The sequence below is a fragment of the Diadema antillarum genome, unplaced genomic scaffold (genome assembly GCF_040938485.1).
Source record: "Diadema antillarum isolate AM-2024a unplaced genomic scaffold, OU_Dant_1.0 seq00000570_RagTag, whole genome shotgun sequence".
NCBI classification, from domain to species: Eukaryota; Metazoa; Echinodermata; class Echinoidea; order Diadematoida; family Diadematidae; genus Diadema; species Diadema antillarum.
In genome coordinates, this window is record NW_027271508.1 from 938638 (window position 1) to 957311 (window position 18674).

The following is an 18674-nucleotide window of genomic DNA, read 5'->3' on the forward strand; positions in this document are numbered from 1 at the left end:
TGCTTTGGACACGCTACTAAGATCAGGAATTAGCAGAAAGAGTGAAGACACAATTTCTAATCGCAAATGAAATTGCCGATACATTCATATTCATTGAACGTGATTCAAGGAACTTTGAATTAAAAACTACAAATGTCGCTCTGGCAACTGGTACGTATGCCTCCGCTAGCTTATGGCAATTTTTTAAACTCATAAATGCGTAAACTAATGAGTAACAGCATAATTTCACGGAAAATGATTTAGAAGTCTGTTGGAAACATGTACGGACATTGAAGATTCTTGGTAAGCAGCGAACCATTTACAAGGCAGAAGAAACCATGTTCCCTAGAGATCTATCAAGATTATCAAGATTTCAAAAAAAAGAATGTAAAAATACTTATTGCAATAGCAAAAATGATCAATGAATTAGCAATTCACTTATATCAGACAAAGTGAAGTGCGGAAATTTACGGCCTTTTTGTGTGTGTGTATGGTGAGTGTATTTTTATGTGTGACGGTGAGTGTATAACAATGGTTAAGTACAATTTTAAACGCAAACTTCCGAATGTCGCGTTCAGATTTAGCTTGAAATCAGATTGAACAACAAACCTTTTTTTCAATTTGATTTTACCTCTAAGTCACTTCCAATTTCTAGAAGCATTCTGATATGTATATACGACTAGTATTGCGAACATTCAACTTCGATCTGTAATGCCGTCTCTAGAGATTATTGTGATAATCTTGGATTGGAGGGAATTTTTTGCTGTTGTTTGTGCTTTTTTGCCATATAGATTAACCTTTCGTAAATTTATTTTCGTTAGGCACGTAGGGCGCCCATCTCGTCAAGTAACTTTGCTTTTAGTGACAGTCCCTGTGACAGCTTTTAGTTACTCTTTTTATTACAAGATAAAATACTGTGATCTTAGAAAATGTCATTATAAATAAAAGAATTGTTCTCTTAGAAAGTTTGTTCAGAAAAGCATATCAACCATTGAAATACAGCATCTCATATATACATTTAATGTGTCTTTGAATTCGTGTATACTTTGTTTACTCATTATGCATTATACGTTGATTTTGTTCTTTGTGACCATTGTATTTCCTTTCGATTTTTGTATCATGAAAGGTTGCAGAAAATAAATGAAATGAACTGAATTGAACGGACGTCCAGGAACAAGCTGTTTGGCCTACGGTTTACGACAGCTAGTCGACTGATCATCGTAACTTTTTAAGATTGATTGTGTTTGTGGTGCATAAAGGATGCATAACATTTCATCTCTTCTATGATGTGATACTTCCCTCAAAGATTAGACGCTTTCAGTATACTGTACCTTAAAGGAGTAATTTACCATTATGTGAATTCATGGCTCCTTCCGTGCAAAATCTTTACTTTGCGATTTATCTAATCCATTCTGTTCACAAACTTCATCTGACATTGTCTGAAGTTGAATTTCCATGTTACAGCAGTAACGATGAATACTAATACTTGTATGTTTTGTTTTGCATTTTTCTTTGTAATTGTTCTTGTTTTAAGAGCACGAGCGTCTGCAGCTTTATCGGTCTCAAAATTCTTAACATTTTTGATTCCTCTGCATTACATGTTTTTTGTCATAACACCATATTTTCCATCCTTCCCTTTTTCTCTCTCTCTCTCGTTTCCTCTCTTCTTCTACATACGTGTACCTTTTTCTATCTTTTTCCTTTCTGTGTGTGTTCATTTTTGTCTTCATTTTGCCCACAAGTTAACTTAATTAAGTTGTGATATTTTGCTTGAGTGAACGTGCAAGTGCATAAACAATCCGGTGACCTTTAATATCCTGGGGGTATATTTCATAACGTGTGACCTTATCCCACAATTCTTTGTATAACTATTGAAAGAGAATTTACCTCGGAAGACATAAATGGAAATTAAGTTCTCTCATTAACAAGAGGTCCATCCGCGTGGTGTAGTTGGAGTGTGTACGAGCTGAGTATAACAATAGATGTAATCTGACCATGTCTCAGACTTTCTGTTACGTTCGAGATTTGCTGGAGTAATTTTCCCAGGACAGCCGTATCGAACACACTTGGGATTTTCACAATAGAAAGCACAGGTTAACAGCAAGATGAACTTCTAGGTGATATGAGCTGGCACTTCGGAATCGCGCTGCACAGCGGAGAGAGACAATGCCTGATGCTTATAGCTCACCAAAATAGACAGCGCTATCATCTCATTCACTCACAAATATGAACTGGACCAAAGAAGAAAACAATGTAATACGAATTATAAGTTTCCTGGTACGTCGGGAATGTTGTCAACATTACCTGACTTAAAGTCACTAAAGGTTTTGTAATACAATCATTTCCAACGTAACTCTATCATATAGGGTCTACATGTTATTACAAAATAGCCAATGGAGGCAGTACTGTAGCAAAGTAGTGGCAGTAGTAGCAGTAGTAGTAATAGCAGTAGTGGTAGTGTAGTATGTAGTTATAGCAGTAGTGGTAGTAAAGTAGTAGTAGTAGTAGTAGTAGTAGTAGTAGTAGTAGTATTAGTAGTAGTAGTAGTAGTAGTAGCACTAATATCAATAGTGGTAGTATAGTAGTAGTCATTTAACGTAGACAGTGTAAAACATAACGGTATGATATTGGCATCACGGGTTTGTGACACTTGTAATGGCAGCAGTAACGGTATCAAAATAATTATCAATTTTCATCAACGAATTATAAATCATTATTCCGTGATCCTCATTCTCAGATTTGTCCCCGGATATATCCTTTGCACATACTGTAGCCATTTTTATCAGTTTAATTTGATCGCATGACGATATCTTAACCTGAAACACAATTTGGATGTGAAACCAGGCTATTGTCGATGGTCACGCATGCACAAACTATCGATCCTCCCATAAACCCATCAAACCTTTCTACATATTTCCAAGTACATTGAGGCCTTCTTTGCTTCATTCCATCTCATTTCGCTTATTGTTTTCTTTCAAGTAAAAACATAGACACAATTAAAGGCTAGTTACGAGTAATACTGATTGAAAAACCTGTGGACCTATACATGTATACAAACAGCCCCTCTTGCTTAGATACCAACACACACTATACCCACGTATGATAATAAGACCATAACTGTTACACTGTTTTTCTTGTATCGAAACTGTCCCATTTCTGCCGTCATCGTGGTCATAATGAAACAAGCCAAAGAGAACGATTCCCAATACGAAATCGTTCATCAAAACATAAATACTTCAATTGCAATACAGTTTTGTATTCTACAGAATATCCATTGTTCACTCCACAGTATGAAAACTGAGACTGTACGCCTTCAATGTTGAATCGCTGGGTACAAATTGATTTTGTTTTTCATCTTATTCAACCTAAATATTGTATTATGTATACAATTCACGGATAGGCTATTGACGCAGCTGAATAACTTGTAAAGTTGAATGTAAACCGCACACACATTCGTATTAAAGAAACTATACAATATAAAGCTTAAACTGATACAAACTGCATAGCGTTATCTGAACGCGATTAAATCATCGTGGTGATATTGCGTCCTTTTCTCCTTTCTCAATTCTCCTTTCTTTTATCTTTCTTCCCTTTTCTCCTCCTCCTAGTTTATATATCATGGTTCCATTGTATAGCCTCGTGCTCCTATATGCTATTGCCTTAACAATAACTGCTCCTGTCACAATACTATAGCATATATATACTATACTACACTATGCAGCAATACAGCAATAAACAGGCATGATAATCGTTAGGCCTGTGTATTGATCTACTTCATAATAGAAACTCGTTATTGCCCCTTACCTCTTCTTTTTTCTCTTGTTTTGTCTATTTCATTCTTTCTTCTTTCGCTCCTTTTATACTTTTTATTTCTTTATTTTCCCTTTATCTATAATGTTCTCATTCTTTTTCTCCATTTCTTCTCCTCCTGCCATTTTTATTTTCTTACCTTCTTCTCAATTACTTGGGCTTTTCTATTAGTTAAGAAACATTCCCAAAGTGTGAAATTTCCTCCTGTTTTTGAATAGAGTTGAGATCTACGTATACAACACAAATGGCTTCTTTTATATCCACCCAACAATATCAACAAACTGTTAGAGTGCAAGACCTTTCCAACTGGCAGCCGTATACAAAGAGTTATGGAAGAAATTACCTACGTATCTCGGCACACTGACATTAGATGATTTTAAGAGTCTCTTGAAAACGTATTTCTTTAATTTGCCAATGGACTAGGCTTTGCGCTGTATACAGTTGTATATAGAAGTTTTGTCATTTCTTATCTTAATTGCCTTGTTTTCTCTTCTCTATCTCTCTCATGTCTATTTTCCTTTATTTCTTTGTTTTTCTTCCGTCAATGTGCATACAGACATTAATTTATATATTTCTGGTGATATACTCTGTGTAAAACATGGTTTATTATTATTACTGCATGGGGTCTACTGGCTTTGGGTTATATCATTTTCTCCGAAATGACTGACAAGTAAGTTTTCTATTGCGACAGAGAGCTCATTAGTATCCATCAATAAGAGGTGATTTCAGAAACCACATAATTCCAGGTCATTTCAACGATACCAGGTTGTTTCCAATCAGCCGAAACTGCTGGTATAGTGATTGGAACCTTGCGCAGTTCGTTTTAATCGAGTTGCAAACAAACGGTCAGCAGATCTCCACTCCATACATTAAAAGCAGAGAGACATTTTCAACACATTGCAGGCATCATCAGGGATTATCTTTTCTTTCTAAAGAACACACACACACACATACACTCTAGAGAATTTTCCTAAATGACCAAGAAGTTACAATTCACAATTGATCAATCTTTTTATGGATTCATTTTCCTCGATTTCTTTTAATGATCGGTGCTTCTATGGTCACTGTCACTAGTTATAGGTTTTAACACTGACGTACCGTTGCATTGCTATCCGATGTATCACTCGTCGTCCCATTGTTAAAGCTTTTTAAAGTATAGTAACAAAGAAAGTTAGTTTCTGTTATTCCTATATAATACACATAGGGCCTATTCAAGTACTGTGAAATCACGTTTGTAATTACTAAAACGCTGTGCAGCTATCTTTGTCTGGATTCAGGAATCCCTTCATTCTTTCCAGAATTTATGTGAATGTAGCCTAATTCAAAACAGTTTTTAAAAAATCGATATCACTTGGATCGTGCTGCAAGCTTCTAAAGTGCAAGCCATGTACGTCCTACTTCGTTGGCCGTAATATACTAAGACGAAAAGACAAAATGGTCGAGTTTTGTCAATACAGACCTTTAAAAAGGAAAAATTGAGGTATATGAAGGTTTCGCATTAATTTTGTTGTATTGCAATAACTAAGGGATAATGACTTTCAAAGGGGAAAGGGTTTACAATTAGTTCCTGAATATTGGACTACTAGATCATCACGCTTGTTTGCGCAAAATATCAATACAGTTTTACTACAAGTTTGTTACATTATCACCTCGGTTATTTTGCACAAGTCCTGCGCTCTTGTAATTATCTTATTATGTCCTATTCCGACAAAACAGAATCATTCAGTTGTCTTATTTTATTGGTTACGTAAAAAAAAAATCAAGTTGAACGTAGTGTGGTATAGTTCTCAAAGTATGATATCGATGTCACCACCGTGTAAACAGAGGCATTCCTAAGAGAATGTAGAATGCCAATCCGATTGAACGAATAGCACGGATTGGATGATAACACGACATGGCTTATAAGACGTGTACGCCTTCCAAACATCCCGAAACAAATTATGAATTTTATCATGCACGTGTAGGCCTCTATGGGGCAGGTTGAAGAACTCAATAATGCAAATACGTCATAGCTTTCTTCTCTGACAAGCAAATCCTGAGCTACAATAGCCTTGTCTGAGAGTACACATTGTGAAGGCAGACTCAAATCTTTGCGTTATAACGTCTACGTGACAATGCCTACTATACGACAAACGGATTACCGCTGGGATATTAAAGAACGAAATCCGAAATGCACATTCAGTATACATCGGGACGGACTTACCTTACAGAGTGTGTTATGGTGCATGTAACATCGTTTCACAAATCGCACGATCAACCAGTTTAATCCTCGATCATCCCGATTATGTAAACGATATTCGCGTGACATTTACGCTGTCCAATGCAGACATAAACGAGTCATTTCCACACCTAATGATGAAGCTACCATATCACGACAAACTCCGAGAAAGTCATCACGTGAAATCTGCGGGCTTATAGTTTGTTTTCAGATAGTATAGGGAGAGCTTTGCGTACCAGCGAAAGGAGTGAAAGTGAGAAATCGCTAAGTAAATTTGCCTTAGCGGTCTCTTACCTCGTTCGTGTTTGGACAGCGTAGTTTTGTGAATAAGCTGACCCGACTCGCTCCCAGGTCTCCCTTCTCAAAAAGCTGCAGTTCCAGTGTCTGAAATCAATCAACATTTACAACTGTCTGTCATCGTATCTCTCTCACCCTCTTACTCTTTCTCTGGTTCTCGCCCTCCCTCTCGCTCACTCTGTCCAATGATATGCATTATATATTTAAACCTTCATAAATAGGATGCATATTGCCTGCATAAAGATTTCCAAGACAATTGCTATTCCTGATTTGACTATCAGGCTGTACCGACTGTTTTCAGCTGGTCTTATTCGAAAATATCTGCAGTCAATATGCGAGCGCACATGAGTGATGTTGACACACCTTGAGAGATGAACAACTCATATTGTGTACCAACAATAGGTAGAAACGGTTCTTACTTCGAACAAATCAAGACCGACATTTTGACTGAAGATCTTTTAGTCATTATTTTGGTAGTCAGCATGAAAACCCCGTCACGACATAAAGTAATCGTCATAGCCCATTGATCGCCAGGATCTCATGTACATACATCAAGCTTTATTAGGAATGACAATATGACAGAGGATACGAGTTATACTTTACCCTGATTATTAGTTTTTGTTAATTTTCATTTTTATCATGAGTTTGTTTGTTTGTTTGTTTGTTTGTTTGTTTTGTTTTGTTTTAAACCGCAATCGACATGACGGTCGCTATAGCATGCATAACAACAGCTCTGACCAAAAGCAGGAAAGTAATAGCTGCAGAAAAGGGTTGTGTTTTCTTTTCTTGGACGCACTGTGTACACACACACACATACACACACACACACACACACACACACACACACACACACACATACATACATACATACATACATACATACAAACACAAATACACACACACACAAATATAAATTTATACAGTTGAATATATTTCTCTCGCATTTCATTCTCTTCAAATTGTGCTTCAGGCATCACAGGAAAAAATAGCTCTTGCACGAGGGTTTCGCCTTTTAACAAAGGGATTTCAAGTAATGAAGGGATGGAAATGAAATAATCGTACCATTTTATGTATACTAGCATACAGTCATACATAGACAATTAGATCGACCTGTTGTCCTTTGACGGGGGGGGGGGTCATAAATCTATTCTTAAAGTTACGAACGACTTAAACGACTGGAACACGTTCTGATGCGTTATGCTTATCAGAATTTCAATAATTCAGTACAAGAACTGATCGCCAGTCGTTCTTAAGTCGTTTGTAACTTTAAGAGCAGCTTTATGAAATACCCCCCCCCCCCAGTTTCACATATTTCCAAGATATCTAAATTTACATCAGTCAGTCCTATCCATCTTGTAGTTGTGAAATGTAATTAATTCTCCATCCATTCGAAACAGAAACGAGCTTGCCATATCCGAGGAAGTACAAGGCTCGCCGAGTACCTCCTTGCTGTATCCATTAAAGAGGCACTGTTTTATACTCAGCGTAAGTAGCCGCCTGCTCGAGGAGGCTTCAGAAACACGACTTTTGCAGGGTATAAATCAGTAAGTTTATAACGTTGCGTTGTTAGTTCTTCCTAGCCAGTATCGATGGTGGCGATCTGTTAAATTGGTATGCGGTGACATTGATAAATCATCCGGATATCTATACTACTAATATCTGATCAGTGATTGGTGGCAGCAAGGAGCTCCTTGGTGACAGGACGCGCGAGAGTGGTATATTGCATCTGGTGTTTGTTGTTGGGTTAGCGCAAAATAATTGTTCCCAGCTAACTGTAAGCTTTATGGAAAGTGTTTATTCCTTGCTAGGTCTGTTAGCATGTTTTTTTTTTCTTCTTCTTCTTTTAGTGTGCGTATGTAGTTGTTGTTGCTGTGGCTTACGTTTTCGTTACCACCATTTAATCTTTCGGTGTGGCAAAGGAATACACATAACTGATATGATGCAAACCAAGACAGAACGCTATCTTAAGCAGTTTTAAATAGATTGATTTAACTTCGCTCTTTACAGTCTAGATATCTGGATGACTCTATACTCGAGGGACAAGTTTCTTCAAGCAGAAGATACGATGCCTTTGCTCGATGACAGTGATATAAAAAAGCAAATAAGTACAAAGTCATATAAAAACGGGAAATAGGACCATTCACTTGACAATTTATTTATCCTGGAGTCCTGTGGGCTTTTAGAAATAAAGTTTGGCCAGACGTTTTTCATACTTGCTTCGTAAAAACAAAATGACAAAATATTATGAAAGAATGAAACTGTCTCATGAATTAACATGAGCTGATTAGTACTTCTTTCTCAGAGGAAATGATGTATATTATGTATGATATCCTGGCTGATCCTTTAACAGGTCAAGCAAGAAAATATCCCTCTGTTAAGATAAAATACGAAATTTCCTATTATTGAAATTATCATCAAAGATAGATAATTGGAGCGCTTGGGTAATTGTTTACTGCAAATAATTTATAAATTACAGTAATGAGGACTACTTAGGGAGCGAGGATCACCATTGTTACTTAAATGTATATTAAAAAATCAGAATTTTTGTAAGAAAATATGTCTATAATTCACTTATAAACAAATACATGAATTCGACTATATTTCTTGTGCACCGCAGTCAGCGGGATGACATCGACACCGCAATTAGGTTGTCTTATCATGTGCCTTCGATCAATAACACTGAGTTATGAAAGCACATAAAACTTAGAAATGCCTTAATTTCCCTATCCTCAGTCTGGTTTTAAGAAAATTTCAACCATTTTAATTCGTTTCGTTAAAAGCAATCTGAGCACAGAGTGGCTCCTCACAGACGAATCACTCCCTAGCAAGCATTTCATCTGCAGCATTTCTTTTGCAGCTAAAGCTTGTGCTTTATCAAGTTGACATACATGATCCAGTGCCTGACCAGAAATGACAACATAACGACAAATATTTCCGAAATTCCCGAACGATTTGAAAGAATCGAACTGCATTGGCTCAAGAATATATCTTTTTCTCTATCAAGTGATTATTTATTACATAATAATATGACGCCATTACCTTTATTGGCCGCGAATCAAATCTGTACAATATGATCTTCATGTGTCATGGCTCATTTTAAGGGATAGTAGGTCTTGGCCTATAATACTTCTGGTGACGTTTCGAGGCGACTGACATTTGAGGGCCGCTCGAACGTTCTCGAATGTGTGGTGTGATTTGACAAGCAATGAGGACGATGAAGCGAAGGCTACAATGTCAAGGACATCGGCAGATGTTCTTGATGAAGACGGTATGGGATTTGTAACAACCAGATGATGGGATGCTTGAAACTTGCTGAGCCCATCACGTGATTTTGAATGTTCTCCGGTGCATGGGAGCCAGAGATTGAACAATTATATGTGCGTACTATGTTTTTGTACACACCTCCGAACAAAAACACACACACAAAAAAAAACATGCCCACACACATACAGATCGTACAAATAGTCTGAATAAATACATCAAATTTTTAGTAACCTCATAATCACATCACAAGAAACATTATGTAATACAGAATACTTAAGATGTTGATAGTTACTGACATTCAAATCGTAAGGAAGGGGCAACGCACAGCCCCAACGTGTGAGTTCCTTTGGAACGCTCGGTTTTTGCACGGACATCTTTTAACGAATCTCGAGTTAGTCGTGTTTATAACAGCCATTGTCAAACGTCTGTTTGCCGAGACAAGGGTTTACCCTTTAACTCTATGAGAAAGGAAGTAGAGGCAGGGGCAGAGCCAGGGGAGGAAGTCATTCATATTGAGTCAACCTTGAGGCACCCTCTTCTTTGGTTTCCAGGGGAGAGAGGGTTTGACCCTTCCCTCCGGGTTCGCAACGAAATAACACGGCTTGAAATACATATTACAGAGAAAAATGCTGTATCACGAAAGAAGGCAATAATGGACAGGAAAAAAAAAGAAGTGGATGAAGAACATTACAAGACATAAGGCCTAAAGACGTTTTAACCCTTTGAATTACGTGGGTAAATGCTCTGAGGAGTCTCTCAAGCACGTTACATTCCACCTTGTCACGTGTCTTCACCATCATTGCGTCCCAAAACACACTTGTTTTGCACATAAAATGGCACTTCACATAAGTTCTCAGGAACCAGACACCTCTATATATGACTCTATGCTAGGCACATCAACATTATCAACAAATGCATTACACAGGGCTCAACACGAACTTTTTTTTTTGTTTGGTGCCTGTCCGGGCCACTAAAACCTAAAAATCTGAAATTTTAGTGGTCCGAAAAAAAAAAAAGATATCTTGCAACCCGAAATAAAAGCAAAAGTAACAATTCATTTTGAATCTTTATAGTTACCTGATCGGGCCACCAAAAGATAATTTGGTGGCCCGACACCAAGTTTTAGAGGTCCCGGGCCGGGCAACCCGGCCACCTCTAATGTCGATCCCTCCTATCATACGTATATGTTTATGTTTGTGTGTGTGTGTGTGTGTGTTTTGTTTCATTGATGTTTATTTATACAGTTATTCCTTGTCTTGACGAGCTGTTGAGGCAAAGTGGATCAGACCATGCCTGTCAGTCGCAACGTCCCTGGTTAGAGTCACCAGGGTGCAGCGGGTGTTCCCCAATGCAAGGAAGGGCATTTTAGCCTCATTTGGAGAGGGGTAATCCCATAGGCCAGTTGAAAGTTAATCCAATTAGAAAGAGTATAATCTTACGAGCACAGAAGTAAAAATGTGATAAAAATCAGAGAGAAATTAGCAAAGTTATGATATTGTGAAGTTTCGGTAATTTCTGCAAAACAGTTCCCGTAAAGTTGATATGAATATGCAAATGAGTGAGCTGATAATTTCATCACCTTACAATTTGCCATTGCTCATGTAAAAACAAAAATTGACGAAAATTCAAATTTTCTGGTATTTAAGTGTAAAACATAACGTTATTCCGGGCAGACAACCTTCGAAAATAAAGATCAGTCAGATATACAAGCATAATTATATTGATATGAGTCTGAGGCATAATGGTGTTTGATCAAAACAATTTGAATTCCATGACTTTTATGCACATATTGTACGGTAACTAAGGGGATGACATCATCAATTCAATATTTGCATACTCACATAGACTGTTCAAGAACTGTTTCGTAAAAATTAGGAAAACTTCGCAGTTTCATATAACTTCCTTACTTTTCATCCAATTTTGATCAAACGTTCACTGCTGTGCTTGTAAGATTTTCCTCTTTCTTTTTAGACTAGCGGTAACTTATATTTGTCCCGGATTTCCCCTTTAAGCCGTTGGTCCCTCGATTGTTATAGTTTTATAGCCGTTCATTGCTTTGCGGTCAATTCAAATAAATTCAATTCAAACTCATGTAGCTCTTTCTAGCTTTGCGTCACACCTTAAGATAAAACTATGTATATAGATCCTTGAACTCAGAGGATCTACAGCTCTTTCCCCAAGACGAAGTGTAGAAAATATTGAAATGTCTTGCACAACTTCTGACGAGTGTACTTTACATGTCAGAAAAAAAAAATCATGCTTATCCAAATTAAAGTGAGAGAGCGTGGAAAAATGGAACTTGAATACCACTGACGGCTTTTCAATGTATTAGGGATCAGTACAGGTATATATCGTAAGCATGTATACAGTTTGGCAGGACAAGCTAGCCAACATGAAAAGGGTACAATCAGAAGACACGAGAACTTTTGTCATAGTATGACAAACAGGAAGGTTGCAATTGAAGTCATGTGACACAAGAAACCAAACACAAGCATCAGGCTCCGTGTACGAAACCACTATGACTTAAAGGCTGCAAGCCGTTCAGATGTCCACAGTATTTGATCAACTAGTTGATAGAATGTTTTCGGAATTGCTGAACTGTGATATTTCATTAATCAAACCATGCTACAAATCAAAACATGAAACATTCTCTTTTTCATTATCACCAAATGGGCAAGACTTTTATTTGTTTATTTATATTTTTTGCTGTCCCGTGATGACTTGACGAAAACTTGAATATCTTTTACACTTCTGATAATGACAGATCATTGTGTGAATAGTTTATCAGCGATAGGGCATTAGTTCAAAGACCAGGTATAGCAGATATTTTCATTAGATCACAATTACACTTGCAGATAAGAGCACAACGACTTAAGAAAACAAGACAGATTAAAAATCATTTAAAAACGAAAAACTGATCTTACCTTCAGATATAAATAACTGAAAGTCAGTCAGGTTACCCAGATAAAACTCTTGAGTTCTCAAACAGGCGTAAACTGCACTATGCTTTCGAGATGTCCCGGCCGCCGTGTCATGCACTGACCATCGACTTCGTGATGGGACCAACACGGAGTCGCCCCTTGAATCTTAATCACTTCGGCAACAACATCCGAGAAGAATTTCCCTCGCAAATGAGAATCAGCGGACGAGCCACAGAGTGGCAGACGATGCCTGAAGGAGGAAGAAAGCAAAAACAAGAACATCAAGAAAACAGGCGGCCATTAAGATGCTGTAGATTGTGCATGTCATCAGACATCGTGTGTATCTCCCTCGCCGTTTGTCCCAGCCGAAACCTTGGGCGCTGATGCTATGCCCTTCCCGCTGCTCACAAGATGTCACCGCCGCTTCCACTTCATTCCCCACTTGAACCTTAAGTATCCATTCATCCATCCATCACCACAACTGATAAATGAAAGGATAATTACTTCCATAGGTACTTCATTACACATAATTCAGACTGGCATACATAGACTCTTTACATACGAATTGAAATGAAAGGAAATGGTATTATTATTATTATTATTATTATTATTATTATTACTATTATTATCATTATCATCATTATTATTATTATTATCATTATTATTTTTATTTTTATTATCATGATGATGATGATGATGATAATAATACTAATACTACCACTACTACCACTACTACTACTACTACTACTACTACTAATGATAATAATAATAACAATAATAATAACAATAATAATAATAATAACAATTATAATTGTTGTTATTATTACTATTATTACTATTATTATCATTATTACTATCATCACTTCAACTATTATCATTATTACTATAATTATCATCATCATCGTCATCATTCACCACCATCATTTTATTACTATAATTATCATCAGTAGTAGAAGTAGTATGCCATTCAAGACAACTAATGTATCCTCACAACTGGGTCATTCCTCACAAGAGATGAAATTTTACTGTCCAAGTACACCAATCCTTAAACAAAGGTTTAGGCCAGCAAGAAGAGAGGAAGTAAAACACATGAATGAAACGAAACGTGTGCAGGCAGCAAGAGTGTTCATAATCATTTGATACGTTATTCGTAATAAGGGATCTCCACTGACGCCTCGTCATTTGACTTTTGCACGCTAATCACCCTATTGTGCCTAACAACTAACCTGGCGATAGTCCGAAAACGTAATAATTCTCCCCCCCCCCCCCCCTTCAGCATGTGTATATTGTGACGTGCTCCCTGTTCGTGTGTATACCACATGTCCATTCTTTCATTATTTCCCAGACTCATAAAAAGAAGGCCAAAGTAATTCATACTGACGGTTACCTAATGAGTTACTTGTCTTAAAATCTAGTATAGTCCCCTTCATACTGCTTGCGATGTTAAAAGGAGTCAATGATTACACATGACCTTAACGCCTAGATTCATTATCCTCCATTCGCTATTTTATGAAATTTACGCAAGACAAACAATTTAGGGTTGCGCCTTAAGGCGATATGCAGTCCATGAAACTGCGTATATAAATTTAGATGTTTTGTCACTGTATGAAATCACTTGCCACATTTTACTTTCGAGATATAATATCATTTATCACGTTGATATTGGCTAAGGTTTATGACGAATGATGTTGATATAATCATAATGAAATGATATTGATAAGACTGTACCAATTCATCGTTACAAACTTTGATTGGAGATGCCTTTACTTTTAGTTGTCTTTCGACAAAAGGTGAATTGAAGTCATCTCTAATTACAGCTTGAATCGTTATGAACTTACAGCTTTTTGTTGACCAATCTTATTTCTAAAAAAAACCGTTGCATGTAATGGGAGAGCTTCCCCTTAAAAGGTTATTTGTTGGAGTGTGCTAGTTAGCCATGGTTGGGTGTACATGTGATGGTCGACGATCGACAGAGAACACTCGAGCAGTCTTTTGCCCCACTCAGTCACTGCCACGCTTTGATTACGTCCTCATGAGGTCCAATCAGTGGGGCACGAATCGCCGCTGCGAGAGAAGCTGTTATTAAAGGCAAAAATCATTCATCCGCTAAAAGAGCACATCCTCTGCCAATCCCTTGTCACTCACAGAAAGATCACCATTTCACAAGGCGGCCTTATACATGGGACTAAATACCTCTATAGTAATACAGGCAGACTTGCAATCTCGGGTGTGAAACTTCACGGCGTCCTGTAAATCGCATGACATCGTACAACCGCCAATGATGGCTCAATGCGTCTTCAACTGGGATACACGGAGGCTCGCGTCTCCCTTGCACTGTTTTGCGTCTTTGATCAAACAGTTATGGTGTCTAACTCGGGGAATTCACTTCAGTTATCATTTTATCATGGGCCATGATTTCACATAATCATAAAGTGTCGTGAGAGAGGAGAAAACATTACTTTTATTGATAGTAGTAGATGTACACTAATACACCTACATCACTCCTTCGTCCATCCCCCTCAAAAAATTGTTGTCTATCCAATAGGTCATTTCTTATCATCTCGCTGGCATTAACAGGATTACAAATCTTCGTTATTATCAGAGTATCGGAACAAATCAAATTTGTCATGAGTATAATGGTGCGCTCTCTCAACTGAAGCTACTTGCATTCAATCAATGTTGCAGAATACATAACATCAATCGTAAGAAAATAAAAAATATCGGGAGAAATACATGGGATAACAAGTGGAAACTAAACCCCCAACGAGAAGCAGTGCTTATATAGACGGGGATCACTGTTTCCTGGGGCCCATGACTATAAATCTCTGCTTCTCTTGTGATTTGTACCATCATAATACTTATACTCTTCCTCTCTTTTTTTATATTTTACTTTGTACGCTATTAACTTTGAATTTGGGATATTGTTTATCTTTTTTATTTTGCGATAAGTAGCTGATGGCAAATATAAGAACCTATTTAGAAATGACCTTACCACAACACTGACATCATTCAGTTGTTCATGCGAAGAATCACACTGAAATGATAGTAAAGGTTATGGTTCATGGAAGCTGTCTGGAAGGGCGCATTGGCGCATTTTTGCTGGCATCAGGGAACGCCTCTCGTCTGCAAATTTTGCTGGTCTTTTTTCGAGGTACAAGCCCCTTCCGTTCAAAATGGAGGTCGAAGCCGCAGCGCGCTTCAAGAACGTAAACACATTCATAAAAAAAAATCGGTCACGTTCCGCTCTCCACTCACCATCTCCGTGAGAAGAGGTAGCATCTCTCTACATGGATGCAAACTTTGCAGTTGCCATGGAAACCATGGGTGTGGGGACGGAGTTGTCTGCACACGACCCCGTGACATCAGGGAGCATGCAGCTATAAGAACAACGGTAACAGCGTACAAATGCGAAATTGCAATTGTTAAGAGTCAGAACCCGAGGAAAGATTTGGGAGTTCTGAGCCTGCTGGACGCCGCAAGTGGGTCATCATGATGACTAAAATAAGATAAAATGTGAAAACTGGTCCTAATTTGGTCCCGATCCCAAAGGGACCACCCCTGGATCTGCCATAAACAAATTTGAAAAGTACTATCACTAATGAACAATTTAGTCACACTCAGAGATTTTTTTTTTTTTTTTTTGGGGGGGGGGAGGTTGATAAAAGACGGCTTTTTAAAGATTATCCAATTTGGGAGTTCTGAGCCCTATGGACGCCCCACTGGGGCATGATGACCATTTGCATAAATACAGTGATATCACATTTTATATCGTTTCAAATTCCTGCCAATTTACGTGAAAAATGTGACCATACATTTTCAAGAAGAGGATAAAAGTGTGTAAACTGGGGCCATCTAGGCCATCCCAGTGACTTAAACAGCATTAAGTAGTTTGCACAATCCTTCTTACTTTTTTTTATCAATTCTATTAATTTATCCTTTTTTGGGCAAAAGATATATTTTCGTTGACATTGTCGACGTGATCTCGTCTTCAAGTGTTTTTGTTTTTTACTTTTTGGAGGTATAACCAATTTGGGTACAAATGATATTAGCCATTGATGCTTTTGAGTGATAACAGTTTTTTTGTAAACTATTTCCTTGTCAATACCATCATTAGATTTCCTACCAAAGAGAAAGCCTTGTCAATATGACCATAAAGATGAGATTATCCGGTTACCCTGTATTATCGGAAAATGTATAGCCATTGCACTACCAATGTCATAACTTGTAAACGCGCATACACAACATGTAGCTTAATACTATAATCGTACGTCTCATTCAAATGAATGGAAAAGTAGTCCATTTCTAGTGATTTCTGCAAAGGAGATGGGGTTGTATTTGGCAACCGACATTCTCCTCTTGCTTGCGTGCTCGCCTGAAAAACAAACATAATTTCTGTTTTGGAGCCGCATAACATTGGCAAATGTCACTCTCTCAAAGGAACAAAAACGCTCCGTTACGTCAGGTGAATTTACTTGAAAAAAAAAGTTTATGCCGCTACCTCCCCTCCCTAAAGTAAATTGGTTCAAATGGGCAATTCGAGAGTCAGATACAAATTACGGCGACAAGACTCCCCTTTACGTGTTGTGCATGGCTTCTGTATTTGATGAATGACGCCTTTCACAGAGAGAGAGCTTCTTGCCGACAGGAAATTGTATCTTATTGCAAATCTTGCGAATTCACATGTCAGTGAGTGCACCATCTTCATTCCTCGTGATTGTATGTCGGCTAGTTGTGGTGATATCATGGATGGATCTATAAAGTGAATTGGTGCTGAGAAGAAATGACTCTAAACAGGATATTGTTTTGTAAAATAAACAGATGAAAGTTGGACATGCATGCACAACGACGATGGTGATCGTGGAAATTAGTCCCAGAAAGTTCTATGAAGGCACCAAAATGTCTTGAAAGTTTGGTTGTTAAAAAAAAAAATCGTGGGGAGGACTATGTGGCTTAATAGATGTAGAATTTAAAAAAAGATCAAAACAAAGACTACTTACGTGCAATTGTTATTGATAATCAACAACGTCAAATCAGTAATCAAACATGTAAGGTGAGCACGTAAACACAATTTCATGATATTCTTGAAATGGCAATTCAGAAGTTGAGAGATCAAAATTGATGAACATTCGAGTAAATGAATTTATCATACATTTTTAAGAGGATACGTAGAAATCATTCAATGTCAAAACAATAATGCACAAATCTCTAAGTCTTTGTTACAGCACTTACGTATACGGGTGATTAATAAGTCGCAAGCATTAAAGGAAAAAAAAAGAGAGTGACGATGAGAGAGAGAGAGTGGGAGAGAGAGGGGGGAGGAGAGACGGGAGGGACAATTTTACCGGTATACCTGCAGCGATTACAAATTCCAGTGTGATGTGCTCGCCTGACTGCGATGCAGGTGGATTGTAGTAGGTGCCTATACAAATCCTTTACTCCGCCTGCGGGGGCTGGAAGCTGAAAGTTATCATTCCTGTTGTATATAAATGGGTGGGATAAAGCGCAACCTTTCTCAGTTTCATAATAAACATATTGGTAAAAGCCTGCTTGTCTGATTTTAAGTACGAATAGCATAAATCAACATTCCCAACAATTCTTACACTTTGCCTAGAGGACAGTCTTGTAAACATGCACGCTTGATTATTGAAGACAAAACTGATATCAGTATGAAGTATTAGTACACTTGTATGAGACAGAACACAAGGAACTAATATCAGCTAGAAGAAAAAAAAAGGTACTTGAGTGAAAGTGTTCAGCTATACAAGATAAGGGGCAGTGCTGCTGTCTTGCGCTTTGTTTTGTGGCGAAATGCTTTCGGTTTATTGGCCGTAGCTGTCACTCTGCCATAGGGATCGGTGGTTGCTGTTAGCCATACCAGAGATGCTCTCGTCAGTAAGTGTCATCACAAAATGATTTAAACCATCCTGACTCTAAATTTCATATCATCTGGAAACATACTTTGGGCGAGCGACCGTCAAATTAATCTTTCGGTTTATGTGGGTGTCATGACGGTTAGCGTGTCTGCATCTGGCGAGCAGGGGTGGAATATCAATGCGCAGTAAAATCACTACAAGCAACATGACAAATGCTTTGATTTAGCAAACAATCCTCACCAAGTGGCGGCGCCAATCACTTTACAGCATGCACATGTCGACGCTGGTGGGGCTAGGTTATCACTGTCGTAC

The 18674-nt window shown here is 37.8% G+C and overlaps 1 protein-coding gene across 5 annotated transcripts in view; it reads right to left on the reverse strand.

Moving 5' to 3' along the window:
- LOC139735362 (proline-rich protein 5-like) overlaps positions 1-18674 on the reverse strand; it is a 114275-nt gene that overhangs the window by 76251 nt on the left and 19350 nt on the right. For 3 of the 5 annotated variants that reach the window (XM_071646114.1, XM_071646113.1, XM_071646110.1), the window contains exon 2: positions 12493-12739. The gene's annotated coding sequence lies outside the window, so the exon portion shown is untranslated. The other 2 variants (XM_071646112.1, XM_071646111.1) reach the window with 2 other exon arrangements.